Source organism: Osmerus mordax, chromosome 4 (assembly GCF_038355195.1).
Source record: "Osmerus mordax isolate fOsmMor3 chromosome 4, fOsmMor3.pri, whole genome shotgun sequence".
Lineage (NCBI taxonomy): Eukaryota > Metazoa > Chordata > Actinopteri > Osmeriformes > Osmeridae > Osmerus > Osmerus mordax.
In genome coordinates this window covers 5,408,638-5,414,637 of record NC_090053.1, presented here as the reverse complement: position 1 = coordinate 5,414,637, position 6,000 = coordinate 5,408,638, and positions in this window count along the sequence as shown.

Below are 6,000 nucleotides of genomic sequence, written 5' to 3'. Positions count from 1 at the left end.
CTTAGAATAAGTTGAAACTGCTAGGAATGCCTGCGAAGCCTTGAATTTGGATCACCTTTTCTGCATAATGGTTTGAAAGTGATTTAGGGTGAATGTGTGTTCCAATAGAAACTGTTTGCTCCCAGGGTAGCAAAAGGGCTGCATAACATAGAGAGTTTATGAGGTCACACATTGTCGTAACCACAGCTGGCAGGTCACTGTCTGATCAGAGAAAATAGTGTTGTATATTTCTGAAAGTTAATGGGTAGTTTATTTCAGTCCTCTGTTATATTTAATCACAAACTTGCATTGTCATTGTAGCCCCACAGCTACACTCTAAGCTTCAGTATTGAGACCTTAGGCAACTTCTGATAAAACGCATCACAGTGTAATGTATTAAAAATAGATCTTTAATCTGGCAGTTTTATTTATAGTAGTGAATATTTTGGATTATTTTCAGCATCAAAACACATTGTGGATTGGGTCATGATCAAATAAGTTTTACACTTGCAACAATTCTATTTGGCGGGCAGATAAAGAGAGCACGAGAGAGAGACAGAGAAAAAAAGAGACGTGCAGAGTGTTAATCATGTTTTTTGACCACACTTTTCCATTTATGTACGAGATTATAGTATACAAGCATTCATTGCATCTATTATTTAGGGCTCCAAGTAAGAAATATTCTACTATTCTATTAAATCATTTATGAAAGACAGACTTTTGACATGCATTTCTGACAACATTAATGGCTGTCAAATGTTTGATTGCATATCTGTATGTGGAGGATTAGCATTGGCCTTTTTCTGAAAAGATGATACACAGAAAGTAATTTAAAGCATCTGTGTTCTTGTTTCTTGATGGGGAACTATTTTCATTCTTTGGATTGGAATTTAAAATGGGTTAAGTCCAATGGTGAGATTCCAAAGCACCATCCGATTACCATCCCTGATGAATTACTACTGCAGAGCACAGACCCACACTAAAACCATCTCCCACCCACACACACACACTGAAAACCAAACTCAGCTCTTAGCTAATTATCGGAACCTCTACCACTGCAGCGAGCAGGGCCGTGACTGCAGATGTCACTCAGTCATGTTACAGTAATAACAGATATTAATAAAATAATAATAAAAAAGCACAGGCGGCTTTGAAATTAAAATATTTTTTGAAGGAGCTCAATTTTAAATTCATTATGGGTTTGAGGGCTCATTAATATGGACCTGAGGAATTATTGGTACATCGCCCCTTTTCGGGCGCCGGTCTGTCATTAGGAACAGTGTCAGATCTGTTTTGGCTGGGGGTGCTGTAAAAGAGAGTGCGAGGACTTATCTGCTCAGCTGTAAAATGATTTTCTGTCTCTTCGAGCGATGTGGAGAGATATCAATGATCTGAGAGTAATTAAGATATGGGCCCACATCACACAAGGAGGCCTTTGCCCCTGCAAGACGAGCTGATAAAATTGAACGTGAAATAATCTAGTTTTAAGTCAGACTTTGATTAATTACAAAAACACTCAAAGAACCATCGAGACTCCTCTTAATTGAACTGCCATCCGATAGAGGCTAGCTCTGTACTGATGACCTGGTCACCTCTGCTATATCTTTTTAATATGCGCTTTTTTTCTTTCAGGCATGTTTCATGTCCGATGGTTCGTGTGGATTCTCCACAACACCAAATAGGCCTATATCATGAATGTCAAATCAAGTTATTTCCCGAAAGGATTATTCTTCCCCAGCCACATTAACAAGGTATCAGCCATGCGACTAAGATACAGAGCTTCACAGGTCATTGTCATTCCATCTTCTGTTTGGTTATTATAGATGCAATGGATGTAGGCTGGTTCATGTTTGAAAGGATTTCACAGAACAAATAATGGGCTTGCCATCATAGTGTCAGTCATAGTGTCACGTGTGAACAGGAGTGATTCTTGTGTGTTTGAGCTGAGCAACAGTCGGGTTTCTGTTCTGTTGTACTGTATATTTTCTTTATGTTCCTATGTTCCTGTATGTTCCTGCTCTACTCTGTTTTTCACTGGGTCTTAGACAGTGGATGTTGGTCCAGTGACAATCTGATGAGGTTTACCATTTAGTACTGGTCATGACTGATTTGATCATTTCTCATAAGGGAATGCTTACAAGAGAGAGAGAGTGAAAGAGAGAAGGGAAGATCTTTAATAAGAGGATTGGCTGCATACATGGATTCGTGATGATATTTCTTGCAGAACAAACAAGATAGAAATCTGTCCTGAGCCCATTATAGTATATCCAGTCTTATCCATTCTTCCAAGTTTCCCTCCCCCAAATCTTCTGCATTCAATCAGCGTGTTTTATAAAGTTTGGTTGGTAGCGAATCGATTTGTCGAGTCCCTTCTTTCTCATCTTTTTCTTTGTCTTTCTGATCGATGGGACCGTTGTGTGTGAATGTCAGCATTTATGTGTGTGTATGCATGTGGTGCTTGTGTGCATATGTGTGTGTGCGTGTATGTATGTGTGTGTGAGCGCATGTGCGTGTGTAGGTTGCCAGTTCTGTTGCCATCTGGCCTGGGAGCGCAAGGGCCACATGGTGGGACAGCAAATGTCACCGGACAGCCAAGGCCATGCCAAGACCCAGCAAATAACGTCACACAAGGAGCCCGCAAACCACAGTCCCCAACCGACCCAACCCAAACTGCCCTGTCACCAGTGCCAGTCTTCCTCTTTAAGTACACTGGGGATTTAGAGATTTGATAAGAGGCCCATTTTCTAAATACTTCCAACATAGATGGCCAAGACTTGGGGATATTTGTGAACTATTCCCTCAGTATAGGAAATCAAAAGGGCAAAGAAATGTGGACCAAGAGAAACTGGTTTACGTTTTTATCTGAAGTAAAAGTCGGTGACATTTAAGTGTCAGTTAACCTGAAGGACAAAGTTATTGTGAACAATGATTAAAGAGCTACGTCTGTACTTATCTTACACAACAAAGCAGATAGCATAATTTTTTTCACCTGGGCTCTAATCCCACAAGTTTTGCTTAATCACTGTCTGAATTATCCTTCCCAAATGTTAGGACAAAGTCAAACTCATATCAATGTCCCGGCTCATCTGTCCTCCATCCCATCCAGACCCCTGTGACTAATCTCTGCCTTTTCTTAGTAATTACTTAGACTTTCGGGAAGCAGCCAGAGTCTAAAGCTTTGGAAACCTGCCATAACTGAGATTGAGGACAGAGAAGAAGAAAAAAACGAAATTTCAATTTGTGATACGGTTGCCCAGATGGTGCAAACCTGTTAAAAACCTTGTGTTTAGATGTTTAGATAGCATCTGTTCTGTGCCTGGGTGGCGGTGAGCGTGCTAGCGAGATGAAGGAGGTAAACAACGAGACCATGTCCTTGCTAGGGTATTACACTGTTTCCATTGGTGTTGCGCATGAGGATAAAAGTCTATCTTTGTTTTTTTTATTACTGTATTTGAAAGAACACATCTGCCTTTTCTGTTGAGCACACAAGGCCAGTGTAGAAATCACAGAGGAAACAGAAGATTTGTAGGTGGCATTAACTTGATTTGGAGCCACATAAAAAAAATCTCTATGACATGGAAGTCAATGGATTGACTTGGAGTTCAGTGGACTTCCTAATGCCTTTTTTTGCCATTGTTGCTAGCTGTTCTCTAAACAACTCAGCTTCCCATATACTGTATGAGAAAGTAACAATCCCTGAATCAATCTTTGATGGTAAATCCATGTATGAGCAAAGACATGTAATGACACATGGCACATGCCGTAGTTTTGGGAAAATCCTATGATCCTTTTCAACATCAGAGGGATACCCACATCCCAAAACACTCATCCACAGACAGATGAAACTATGCCAGTACACAATACTGTAGGCATAAACACTCAAAGAGACACACACTTACCATCTCCTTTCAATCCTCCCATTCCTCCTCACCAGATGACAGGAACTCCTTTTTTTCTCAGAGGCAGTTGTTAAAGTAAGGATTATTTTTCTGCAGTGACAGGGATAAACCTAGTCAATGTCCTGGAGCAAAAACATTCTTCTCCTACACACTCTTCAACTTCCAATCCTACACACACACACGGTTGTCCATATACATGCTATCCGGTGTGTGTACTGTAAGTAGACAAGCACAGACAGATTCTGTAGACACAGACACACATACTCTCCATCAAAATGCAATAAGTTACCAAGGGTACCTATGCTACTTTACACAGCCAAAAGGGGTCAATAACTCATTAGCGATAAGGACACTGTGGCCGGAGGCACGTGACGTGTTGGGAGTGGCAGCAGTGGGTCGTCTACCTGGAACAAGTCATTGTACCCAGATATCAAAGGGACACAGCTTCATTAGGAGCACTAGTGCAGTGTCAGTTAGATGCCTTTATAGTTAGATGTCATAAAGCACGTTTGGCTGTTTCCAGTCCTGCGCTATAGCATCATCTCAGTCTCTGGGAAACACCAACTGTCCACGGACATGCACCTCATTCTCATTCAACACGTCATCTCAAAGTTTCACAGTGAACATAAATCTCCTGATAGGGTTCTAGAGGACTTAAAGGTAAGGCTTAGCATGTTTGCATTTTCAAGATAGGACTAGGCAGCAAGAATAAAGTACCGATGTTTGGGATAGGAGCTTCACTACATGGAATAGCTTGGAAACGTCACAAAGACAAACACCACCTCAGCACAGCTGCCATCTTGTTGACCTGATTCTAATGGACACTGGCCTCCACCTCTCTTTTGACAAGCTGTGGCATGTCTCCAATGAAGGGCCTCATCTGTTTAATCATCTCAATCATTGAGCTGGACTAAACTAAATATAGATGAGAAAAACAGGACACGCGGCAGGCAGGCGGCTGTCTTCACTGTATCATTGTAGTCCACCCCACTAAGCAGACAGTAATGTAAAGTATAAATGTCTATAATCCTATCATTGTCAAACCCTGTTACAGGCGCCTGTTTCCTAGATGTGGATGTGTCAGACCTACATGGTTGACTGAATACGCGTGTATATGTGTGTATGTATGAGCATGTGTCTGTGTAGAAAGCCTGGATACACAACTACTGTACCATAGTAATTTGTATGGGGACATACTGTCATGGTCCCGATGATTAACTTTGACCCGTTTGTGTTATAACAAAGGCGCTAGAGAGGGGAGACGAGGATGACCAGTCCCTAGGTTTGATCCTCATTACACAACCTAATCCTGGAGGATTCAAGGTTGCTTCCGTGCGTCAAGATTACATTTCTGGCAGGCAATGAGATAATATGATATCCCCCAACATGGACTTGGCACTGAAAGGGCCTTTAAAGAATTATTCAGAAGTCATACTAGGTTATGTACAAAGTCTATAGTTTTTCTATGACAGATGGTTCTTTGGATATATTTTTTTCTTGTCATATGGCGATGACAAGGCGGGGTTTGATCATTTACAAATGTGAAGAGTTAAGTCCGTAATTACAAGGAGAAGGTGATTACATCAAACATTTACCTCCATGTCATAGCACCTCTCATTCGAGAAGTGCAGCGTGTAGAACGCATCCAAACGACCTTGGACACTCCTTCAATCAGCTGCAATGCTAGCGCTGTAAATATAGCTACGTATCCTGTCATGCCTGTCGAAACAGAGCGCTTTCCGTGGTACTGGAGAGAAAGAAAAAAATGGTCAGCGCCAAGATTTGTGACCGGAAATCCCGTAAAGGCCTTCAGTACTTCGAACTAGAAGTCTAAAAGATTACTTCAGATTAGCAGTCTATGTGAAGTCTAAGTGCTAATTGCATGAAAATAATGTTGACGTTATACAGTCCACATAGTACAAGAAACAACCATAGGCTACTGCATGGTTATTTTTGTGATTCCCATTGACCTTTCCAACTAGGCTACATCCAGCTGGCTTTAGGCTGCTGAATTGAGAGGGCTATAATTGTTGTACTGTATTACATGTAATACTTAGGCGTTACATTTGAAGTCCAAATTAACCAATTGCCGAGCCTAATGCTCATAAATTGACGCTGAAAA